The sequence below is a fragment of the Microtus oregoni genome, unplaced genomic scaffold (assembly GCF_018167655.1).
Source record: "Microtus oregoni isolate MIOR12 unplaced genomic scaffold, Mior012 000038F_ref0000394, whole genome shotgun sequence".
Taxonomy (NCBI): Eukaryota; Metazoa; Chordata; class Mammalia; order Rodentia; family Cricetidae; genus Microtus; species Microtus oregoni.
In genome coordinates, this window is record NW_024543097.1 from 12,354,929 (window position 1) to 12,367,149 (window position 12,221).

The 12,221-nt window shown below is 42.7% G+C and overlaps 1 protein-coding gene across 2 annotated transcripts in view; it reads right to left on the reverse strand.

Annotated features, from left to right (window-relative positions):
- Man2a1 (mannosidase alpha class 2A member 1) overlaps nucleotides 1-12,221 on the reverse strand; it is a 170,133-nt gene that overhangs the window by 48,505 nt on the left and 109,407 nt on the right. The window lies entirely within an intron of this gene.

The window sequence follows — 12,221 nt, forward strand, 5'->3', positions numbered from 1 at the left end:
ACACCATGCTTAGCAGGAACAAACCACAAACTGCTTCTTCCGTGGGATCTCTGCTGTGCTGGCAAAAGCTCACTGTGGTACACCATGTTTAATTTTACAGGGTGCTTTCAGACAGAACTCTTCACAAACGGTTTCTAAGCCCCTCCTCCTTTTTCCTGTGCTCCATTGAGCAAACATTCTCCATTGAAGCACGCACATCTTATTTCCTCACTGTCCTGACTTCTCCTGACCCTGCTCCACAGTGCAGCAGGCATGATGCACACCACCAGGTGACAGAGCTCGGGAAGTATAGGGACTTATGGTTTTACATCACAGCTCATTTACATAAATAAATAAACCAGCATTTCAAAAAGAACAGGGGTTGATGCTGTTCACTGATTCACTAGTGAATATTTTTATGATCTAAAATCTTTAATTTTCCTAGAAAATGTGTTAACAGCAGGAACATCGAACAGTCCAGACAGTAATGACCTCCCTGTTACATATCTAGAACAGTCGCCCCATTAAAACATCTAGAGTAGTCCCCACTTCCCGTTAACACAGAACATCTAGAGTAGTCCCCACTTCCCGTTAACACAGAACATCTAGAGTAGTCCCCACCTCCCCCACTAACACAGAACATCTAGAGTAGTCCCACCTCTATTAACACAGAACATCTAGAGTAGTCCCCACTTCCCATTAACACAGAACATCTAGAGCAGTCCCCACTTCCCGTTAACACAGAACATCTAGAGTAGTCCCACCTCTATTAACACAGAACATCTAGAGTAGTCCCCACTTCCCATTAACACAGAACATCTAGAGCAGTCCCCACTTCCCGTTAACACAGAACATCTAGAGTAGTCCCACCTCTATTAACACAGAACATCTAGAGTAGTCCCCACCTCCCCCACTAACACAGAACATCTAGAGCAGTCCCCACCTCCCCCATTAAAACATCTAGAGTAGTCCCCACCTCCCATTAACAGAGAACATCTAGAGTAGTCCCCATCTCCCCCACTAACACAGAACATCTAGAGTAGTCCCCAGGTCCCACACTAACACAGAACACCTAGAGTAGTCCCCAGGTCCCACACTAACACAGAACCTCCACGGTAGTTATGACATAGCTTCTATTTGCTCAACAACATCAGAAAGTCCTCATACGCATGTTCTTATACATCTTCATTTCCATACATATTACAACTCATTAAGAAATAAAGTATCTAACAAAGCAAAGAACACAGAATAAAAAAATGAAGGATGATAAGGCACAAAATACATAAACCATTTCATTTATACATTGCTTAGCAGAAGGCACATTTATGTCTTAAATATTACTCTGGAATATTGCAGGTGATATAACTGTAAGAATGCCCCTGGTCCTGTAGGCTGGTAAGTCTACACAACAGGACAAGAGGACCTAACTTGCAGCCCTGTCTCCACTGACTCATTGATATTCCATACACGTGGACAAGAACAGATAAAAGAAGCCACCAGACACAAGCATATTTACAGAGAGCACTGAACATGCTACCACTCATGAGCCCCACCTAAGCCTCAGGAGCAATTTTAAAGGAAAGTCAGTGTGGAGCCTGGGGAGGGATCACTGTGGAGCCTGGGGAGGGATCACTGTGGAGCCTGGGGAGGGGTCAATGTGGAGCCTGGGGAGGGATCACTGTGGAGCCTGGGGAGGGATCACTGTGGAGCCTGGGGAAGGGTCAGTGTGGAGCCTGGGGAGGGATCACTGTGGAGCCTGGGGAGGGATCACTGTGGAGCCTGGGGAGGGGTCAATGTGGAGCCTGGGGAGGGATCACTATGGAGCCTGGGGAGGGATCACTGTGGAGCCTGGGGAGGGATTACTATGGAGCCTGGGGAGGGATCACTGTGGAGCCTGGGGAGGGATCACTGTGGAGCCTGGGGAGGGGTCAATGTGGAGCCTGAGGAGGGGTCAGTATGGAGCCTGGGGAGAGGCACCCAGCAGATCTATCAGACAAATCTGACAATCTATTCAAACCTTCTCATTCCTCACAGCAACAGATTGCCTTTTGCCTGGCAACCCTCTGATCACAAACACACCCAGAGTATCACAGTGCTAAGATTTTGTGTCGCCAGAAGGACTATGTGAGTCTCCAAAAGTGCACTGGAGAGAATGGCTGAGGTCACACATCCCAGAGCACTGTAAATGAGCGATTTAAGACTAAAATCTACAGTTTCAGAGCCTCTGAAGCGAGGACGTGAAGGAGCGCACACCCCTGGTGCATCCCCAGCAGCGGAAGTGCACTGAATTGGGAAGCCTGCCGGTGAGGACTCTGGACAGAGCAGTCATGAAGGCCGTGATACAGAAGCTGAAACAACAGATTAACAAGTGCCCAAAGCACTGATTCCTTCCCAATTGAAAGACAATTTGAAAACTGACTCACACTTACTCAGAGTTTTAAACATACGTTTGGTTCTGTGCCATACGAAAGCACACCCTACAGTAAGCTGTGAGCTAGGTTTTGTTTTGTTTCATTTAAGTAGATAATTAGTATTTGACCATAATGATGTTTCTACTGTATTGAATGATTATGTAATTATTGTGCCAAGAATCTATTAAAAAAACTAAATATGTAGAATATTAATGAGTAAAACGCAGGGGTAAGAAAATAAATTCTAACATAATTAGAGATTCACAGCATGCTGCTCAAGGACCTGACAATACAAATTTGTCTGGCGTACACACGAACTCCTAGTTTACATTTTAAGTGGAATGCAGAGAAAGAATTATCATGAGTTACATTTTCTTACGAATACGTAGACCCTCCAAATTACCTAAATTTCCTGGCTACGGCCATGTTTGGTGGTCATGTAATCACCTGAGCAACATGCCAAACTCTCAACAGGAGTTCTTTTTCAAAAAAAAAAAATACTAATTCTCTGGGAATTTTGTACAGTCTGTTTTTGGGTAAGACCCTACTGCTGAAGACACTATATGCCTGAGAACATGGCCAAATTAAACCAGGACTGACGTGAAGTTTCTTCCCCCCCCAACCCCCCCCCCCCCCCCGCCCGGGTACTTCACATATACGAGAAGGCACTGTACAGGCTACCAGAGGAGAAAGGTAACCACCAACCTCACCCTGGTAGGAACCCTGCCAGTCACAATAACGAATGACCGGGCAAGGCGTGCCCGCTGTTGTAACAATGGCATGAACGTCTTTAGGAGTAGAGAACGCAGGAATCCTTTCAAGCCCTTTGGGTGTGAAGGACAAGTTTCAATAGATTATTATCACTTACCTACTTATCTCCATAGTAACAAGAATATTACTGATATTCCGGGAATGGGGAGGGTTTGTTTCTCCTTTATGTAATTCCCGACTGAACAGGGACCTTGTTTTGTTAATAGCCTCTTTCCTCCAATTTCGTTCAAATTCCCATTAGCTCCTGAGACACTATCTGTCACCAAGTCATGTCTGGCCCCCCAGTTCTCACTGTGACACCAGGGTTTCACAACTTGGTGTTATGGGCAATTATTTCAATTCTTTAGAAGAACAGCTCATCTTGTGAAGAAAAAAACCCTCATTTGTTATCTGTCAATCAAATTACAAAACAGGAGAATAATGGACTTCAGCAAGGAGAAAAATAATGAAAGGCCAGGCGAAGGCTCACGGCAATCTGGAGACTAATAGAGGAGCCAGGATCTCATTGCTGAAAGCGTCTGTCCTTTGAAACCCACTGACGAGGAGGACATTCAGACTTCCTTCACCCTTTGGGCAGCAATAATTGACATCACGTTAAGAAGGACAACAACAGCAATCACTGAACTGTCTCTACGGCACAGACCGATTCAAGGCCTAGTAAGGGCTGTGTGGAGTGCTTCTTACATCTGGGACAGTCCTTGGGATTGTGTGGAGCTCTGGAAGGCTCAGCATTTCATCCTTGTCACAAAGGAGGTGCTACCGGGTCAGGCATGTCACCAAGACCTATTCAGCTAAAAGCATAACGCCAAGCCATTTTGGTAACCACACTGCTCAGAGCTGAGGACATGTCAGCCATTCCGGCAGATGGGCTTCTCTGTGGAGATTCCCCCACTGCCGAATCCATGTGAAGTGCTTTCTACACAGCTGCCCTGACCATGCTCACAGAGACTCTCCTCAGGAAACATGGGATGAACAGAAAGTGCTACATTTAAAATATGCCTGTAAAAGAAAACTTATAAACAAAAATGGTAGAACAATAACAAAAACCATCCCTTAAAATGTATACTAAGGGGTTAATCTTATGACTTCACTGTATGCAGTAAGTCAATACTGAGGGAACATTCTAGAAACACGACATGTTTTTATCACTGTGTAAGAAAAATCAAAATTTATGGAAAAAATGTTCAGTAGAGGCCGGGCGATGGTGGTGCACGCCTTTAATCCCAGCACTCGGGAGGCAGAGGCAGGGGGATCTCTGTGAGTTCGAGGCCAACCTGGTCTACAAGAGCTAGCTCCAGGACAGGAACCAAAAAAGCTACAGAGAAACCCTGTCTCGAAAATCAAAAAAAAAAAAAAAATGTTCAGTAGATATAGCTGATGAATGAAGAGCATAGAAAATTTTAACTTGTAGAATTTATCATTTATAAATGATATCTACTATTGTGGGACTTTATAATTTTATCAGGGCATTTCATTTTGATTATTTTTACTTCTGAAAATATACAAAGGTAGGTCATCAAATCCTCTGTAAAAAGGAGGGAACTGACAGACCCATCCAAGGTCACACAGAAAGGGACAAAGCAAAGACCAGAGCTTATTTTGTGTGACTCCTAACAGTGACAGCACATGGAAAATTTCATTTCAAATGAGAATATCCTCACCATTCACACTGAAACATAATCTAAAGAACGGAGGTCAGCACTCAGACTATGGAAATACGCAGATTAAAATGTTAAGAAACACGGCAATTCTAGATTTGAAGTCCTTTTACTTTCTATCTCATTTCTATGAGAATAAAATGCTTATGATAACAATTACCAGGAAAATAAAGATATCAAAAACAAAGGTGGGTTTTTTTTTTTGAAGATCTTAGATTTAAAAAGCCAAATTCCTGTGACTCCTGGGACCTAGGAGCAGAAACACTGAAGGCCGAATTCTCACCATGGCATTAGATGATTTCCAAGACATAGTAAAATGAAAGGTAAAGCACAATGCTGAGCAAACTATCTTACTATCAGCTGTCAAAAGCAGAGCCTGGTAACCACTCATTTCCACCATCACCTACTTCATGGCCATGGCAGCCCATTCAAAAATCCTGGGATAGCATCACACCAGATGGAGCAATGAACGAGTCAACCAGCCCAACATACTATACCGCTGTGTGTGTGTGTGTGTGTGTGTGTGTGTGTGTGTGTGTCACATATGCAAACCTAGACAAAAGAATGACAAATGGGTTATCAGTGACATGTTGACCCAAAGGTTCTGGTGACATGATAGTGGGACACAAGTTGGGGGATCTATGCTCTAGCTCAGAAGATGCACACATGCAAGGTAACCCCAAGGCTTAGAATCAAAGTAGGAAGAAAGAAGAGAAGGAAATCTTCCTGCATGTGTGGCTATGAATGTATGTATGTAAACACACAGTCCCTCCTGACATGGAAACATGTATAAAAGAGAAGGAAGAATCACAAACAAACTGATAACTTATTTCAATGTCAGATCAAGCAAAAATACTATGTTCCTGTCATATGGAAAATATACAGAATGAGGGTAGTTAAGATAATTAAAAAATTAATCAGAAGCAATGAATTAACTGTTTTATAAATTCATTTCATACCAAATTGAGCAGTCAGTACAGAAGTTGAAAAAATTTTACTGAGAAAAATAAAAGGAGAAAAAATCCTAAATAACGTAAAACCCTCCAAATTAATTCATGAATCTTATTCAATGTGAACATTAAAATAACATACTGATTCCTGGTGAATTTAAAAATTAGAAGGGGCCTATAAAGTAACAGCTAAAAAGCTAGATTTAAAAAAGAGATTAAATTCTTCAGCCTCAATTCAGCATATTCCAGGTTACAGCGATGGCATCTAACAAAGTATAATTACAACACAATATCTAACACTCAATACAAATCGGGAATCCTCTCAAGAGACAAAGTCATGTGACTAAGCACTAAAAGAAAATGGCACATGGCCCAAATTCTTGTGTGAGCGGATAACTTTAACATACCTAAAAGTACATCCAGGAAAAGAGAAAAACATAAAAAGTACTTGAGAAGGTAGAAAATTACAACAAAGAAATCAACAAATAGATTCCAAAGGAGTAAATGTGCAAAATGTACACAAGAGATAAAATGGGCAGTGGGGTGCAGCCAGCAGGAGAGAGGTTGACATGCAACATCCGTGTGCAGTGCAGACAAAACAGAAAGGTAAATGGAAACAAGCATGAGGGACAGAAGAAATCATTGAAAAGAACGAGTCAGATCCAAGAAGGAAATCCACAAAACAAAACTCTCTCTGCACACCAAACAGACAATATTCATGACGGTCATGCTGTCCTCTCAAATCCTTGACATTCTTCAAAGCAGCCAGGGACATCAAGATGATAGGGTCAAATAAAACAAGCAAAATTAAGCCCGTCAGTGACACATTAGAGATGAGGAACAATATTTAAAGTGATTAAGTCTTTAGAAAATTAAAGAATAGTTTCAGAAACTGAGATTGCTTGCTTGTTTGCTTTCTCTCTCTCTTTCTTTTCCTTCCTTCCTTCCTTCCTTCCTTCCTTCCTTGCTTCCTTCCTTTCCCACCAAACTTGTACTAAATGAAATACCAAATCCCTCAAGCAGAGGAAAAAATAATCTCAGGGAAACATGAAATCGTAAAAAATTAAAAAGGAAAGGGGAGCATAAAGGGAGGCGAGTCTACAGGGAAACACAGGTGGAAATCTGCTCTACAAAAGCTGTCACTCGAATTAGACCACACTAAATCCTCCATGCTTCTGCATGATAAGCACTAAAATCACAGTGAAATTATCGACAGCCATGAGTTGGGATGGAAAATGCAATTAAAGTAAATGCAATTAAATTCAAGCTGTTGGAGCAGGGGAGATTACCTCAGACTTAAACTGGGCCAGTACACCCCACAAGGCCCCTCACAGGAGTGTGGACAGAGGAAAAGGCAGCAGGGAAGCCATGAGGAGGGAGACGCTGCAGGGGAAAAGTAGGAGAAGAAAAGACAGGCTCAGGCTCTTCCCTTGGGGCTGCCAGGAGCAATAAGATAAAAATGAAGTCTAAAAGAAAAAGGCCATGGAGGAAATTTCCCAAAATACTAGCAAGAGCTATATTCAAGAGGCAGTATTATATCCATTATTTTTTAAAAATAATTTCGTCTTTCTTATATCAAGTATTTATAAGTTGAGAATAAGAAAAATCAGAAAAAAAATGTACTTTGAGAATAGTCTTTCCCTTCTAGTCTACTAATCCCTACTTTTAGAAATGCATTATGAGCAGCAGAAAAAGAAACAGATTAATACGTAAAAATATTCAAAGTCATATTATATATGAACAATCTATTTTAAGTGGTACCCAAAGTATTACATTTCTTATTTAAGTAGCATAATGGTTGAGATTGAGAGACACAATTAACAAATAAAATCATACTTATGGTTTACAGTATTAACCACTTTAAAGTTCTTGAGAAAAAATTTCAAATACTAGAAAATGTTACACTATTAACTACAAAAAATATTCTGTACTATAAACAAGGAATGAAGTAAAAAAAAATGTAAATTGGTAATTGGGCCTTCTAGGTGCCAAGCTTCTAGTGAACAGTGTCTCCTTTTAGTGTTGCTGGACATATACGTGTGTGTGTGTGTGTGTGTTATTTTTTTTTTTCAGGGCAGAAGGCATCAGTAACACTAGAATCTACCTAGCAGTGTAGGCCACTTCACAAGGAGACTTGTCTTGAAGCCTACAGGGAACTCAGAACTTATGCCCAATGGTGACTAAGTGGAAGGCTTACCATCGTCAACTTTTCTTTTTCTATTCTGAGACATTTTCATGTATCCCAGGCTGGCCTCAAACATGTTACAAAACCTGATCTTCGAGTCTCCATGGTGCTGGTAATTAAAGATACACACTATCAAGCCTGAAACAGCATGATCCTGAGGATTAAATCCACAGTTTGGTGCGTGCTAGGCAAGCACTCTACCACATGAGATATGCCCCGTACCTCAACAAGGTCAATTTTTCATTTTTAATATTTACTTCTCAATGTGAGAAGGTGATGGGAGGTTTTAAGGGGTCAAACCCCTGACTGAAAGCAAGAAGAGCAAGCAGATAATTCCAATAGGTCAGAAAGGCAAGGGAAAACTGAAATAAGAGAAATACAAACACAGGTATAGACTCTGGGACCCTTGGCAAGTGTGTGTTCGTGATAGTTATTCCCAAAAGGTGGCATTCCAATCCATTCTTAAAATATTTTATAAACTGTAATTAGGTAGATTATAAAATTCAGAAAAATATTTTAAAATAGTATCATCTGTCTTTTAATCTAGCCGTTCCTACTTCTGGAGATCTATCAGAAAGAGCTAACAGAAACAGAGATCGATAGTAGGGTACTTTTGGGTTCCTTGGCAACAGTGGTAAAAGCCAAGGATCTGCTACAATACCTAGTTTGTGCTGAGTAGACCTTACGCCCCATGCCGCCACTAGCCAAAGCTGAACACTAAAGGGGTTCTGGAAGGGGCTTCAAGATTCAGGTAACCAGTCCAGGTTTAGACGTCATAAACTTCAGCTCCAGTGTCAATCAGGATGTGCCTGAGGGCTGTCCATACAGACTTAGGATATAGCCTCCTTGTGGAAAACCAGAACTCGGGATTTCAGGACAGACGGCTGACAGAATGGTCCAGTGAAGTTAGTTTTGCACCTGCTGACTGAAGCCAGAGTCATTTGGAGGAAGGGAACCTCAACATTGAGAAAATGCCCTAACCAGATTGGCTTGTAAGCGAGTCTTTGGTGCACTTTGTTGATTGATAACTGACAATGAAAGACACAGCTCACTGCGGGTAGTGCCACCCTTGAGCTGGTTGGTCTTGAATGCTATAAGTGAGCAGGCTGAGAACGCTGAAGCACAATTAATAAAAACGCAGAGACAGAAATCGGGGTTCAACCTGAAGACCAGAAAAGCAAAACAGCCAACCACAGGCTCTTACCATGACTTCAGTCCAAAAATGGTGATCCTGTCTCCAGCAATCTCAGAATGAGACTAAGACCGAGGGCTGTCTCCTCCCGTTTTATAATCCTCTCTAGTTCTGGGATTAAGGATGTGTACCACTACGGCCTGGTCTCTATGGAAAACTCGCATGGCTACTGGGATTAAAGGTGTGTGTCATTGCTGCCTGGTCTGTAAGGCTGGCGAGTGTGACTGTTTTACTTTGCTGATCCTCAGGCAAGCTTTATTTATTAAAATGAAATGCCCCTACAGAAAGCCTTAAGGAACAAGCCAGTAAGTAGCACTCCTTCATGGCCTCTGCATCAGTTCCTGCCGCCTTGAGCTCCTGCCCTGTCTTCCCTGGTTGATGGACTCAAAGCAATAAGACGCAATCAGCCCTTTTCTCCCCAGGTTGCTTTTGGTCATATTGTTTTATCACAACAGTACAAACCCTAATGGTCCCCGCAAGGTCCACACTCTAATCGCCAGAGACTCACATATAGTACAAGTGACTCCATAGATGCCAATTAAATTCAGGATCTTAGGGTGACATGGCTGTCTATTTACGACGGAAACAGTACATTAAACCCTGTCTCGAAAAATCAAAAAATAAAAAAATAAAAATAAATAAATAAATAAATAAACAAACATAGGTTCTTAGGAAGGGAATATGCAAAAGAGAAAAAGGCCAAATGACAACCGAAGCATGGGTTGAATACTTGAGGAAGGATCCAGAGGCCAAAGATTAAAGGTAGCCTCTAGTAGATGAAAAAACAGATAATTAGATTCTTCGGAGGTCATGGGAGAGAGGAAAATAGGGGCAGGAGAGACTAAGTTTGTTGGTAATATGCTATAGTGTAGTCACTAGACTACCCTATTCCAATTGATCATGGAGCCTAAGTCCCAGTTCTTTACCACAAAGACTGATGGTATTTACTATTAAAAATATGTAAAAGACAACCTGGAGACCTGGGAGAGGAGACAGGGTGGGCAAAGAGCAAGAAAGACAGCTCAGGGTCCTCAGAACTATGCTGAGCTGTTCCATCCCGGAGGCAAAAGAGCACTTCCATCGATATCTGGATCCACTAGGCCCAATGAGCCTAGGCTGCCACTGTCCCAGAACCAGTACTCTTTAGTATGAGGAGAAAGAAACCCACATCTTCTCAAATGCAAATGACCCACAGTTCCTTACACAGACCAAGGCAGAGACTAAAACTCTAGTTATGCTTTAGTCCTTGAATACCCCATACTGGACCCCCAGTCACTGGAGACATGCACAGATGTGCAAGATATTTCATAGCTCTAAGGACTCTAGCTTTCAAAATCTTTTTATTCCGATAAGGCAGATGTCAACATTTAACAGAGCTCTCATTAAAAAAATCCCTCTAAAAGCTAAACATTAACAATCACACTTATTATTTTCAATTGATATTGAAGCTTATGCTTGCCAAGGGAAAAAGCTAAAAACGATGGTTTCTAGAAGATTCTAGTTAAGTAATAAGTATGTCCCAAACTATTAAAGAAAAAGTTTAACATTTAGGTATAGAAAATTACCAGAAATGAAAACTGTATTCCATTGTCTGTAATGCATTAAGTTATTATTAGATTCCCCAAGGATTTACGAAAAGTAACTTTGAGTTGGTGGACAAAAAGATGAAAAACTTATTATTCAGTAGAGAGTCAAGTCCGAAGACAAGACTCAAAGGGAAGATGAAGGATCATGGCGGATGGAGATCAAAGCAGGTGCAACACGGCCCTTCCTAAAAGAAATACCAGCGCTCAGAGCAGCCATGGTCTGTGAGCACTTTCTGCACATGCTGCATCTCCTCGCCTTCAACAGCTTCAGAAGTGTTCCCAAACACAAATTCTTTGTTTAAAGCAAATACTCAGACATCAGGAATCACGTGTTTTATATTTCTACTAGACCATATTTATTGACTAGCAGTCAGTAAATACAAGCGTTAGGTGTATTTTAGTCTAACTCTAAGCATCTTTGACACAGCCAGGGTACCACCTTTCTGTCTCACGGCAATGCCAGCATCAGCACCAACGGCAGCAGCTGAGTCTTTAGAACAGGCCGCTGGGAGGTAGACGTTTCACCTGAACTAAGCTGCTTCTGCTTCACATCACCCCATGCCACCTGAAATAAACGCCTGATTTGGATCTACACAGAGCGAGTTCGAATCCTGCTCAAGGACATGTCATCACCGAAAGAGCAGATTTAAGATTCAAACTCTATGAGGCAGCTTGGAGGAAGCCTTGCCGCCCTGTGTCTGTGCAATGTCAAAGTGCTCAGGGGCTGTATCCCCACCACACAGTCACCAACTACAGCCTCAGAATCCCCAGCAAAGATTCTTCCGAGTAACCACCCCACCTTTCCAGTGTGTCCGGTGAGGATGTCACTGCAGTGACAAAGATCACCTGCAATTCTTTGAGTAATTCCTACTTCTTATAAGAGGCATGAAGACCGGCTGCTGCTCCATGTCCTGCTGCGATGCTGGGATGCCCTGGAAGAGTTCATCCAGTGTGTGTGGTGTTGGACAGACCGCAATGTTTTCCAAAGCTGAGCTTGAGTGCTTGGCCCCAGAATAGCTTTTCCTGCTGTGCTTCCCCAGACAAAGAGAACCAAATGTGACCTGGGGAATCCTCTTTCAACCCTACCTATCCCAACACACGCAGCAATTGAGAGGGAAGTTCCAGAAATATGAAGGTCGTGAGCGACCACGTGGGACAGGAATCAACCCCTCCCACCCCGCTCTCAGCAGGGGCCCCCACCTCCACATCTAGCTTGTGAGTGACCAGGTAAGACAAAAATCAGCCCCCGCTCTCAGCAGGGGCCCCCACCTCCATGTCTTGCTCATGAGTGACCACATGGGACAGGAATCAGCCCCCGCTCTCAGCAGGGGCCCCCCACCTCCATGTCTCACTCATGAGTGACCACATGGGACAGAAACCAGCCCCCCGCTCTCAGCACAGGGCCCCCACCTCCATATCTCGCTCATGAGTGACCACGCGGGATGGGAATCAGTCCCCGCTCTCAGCAGGGGCCCCCACCTCCATGTCT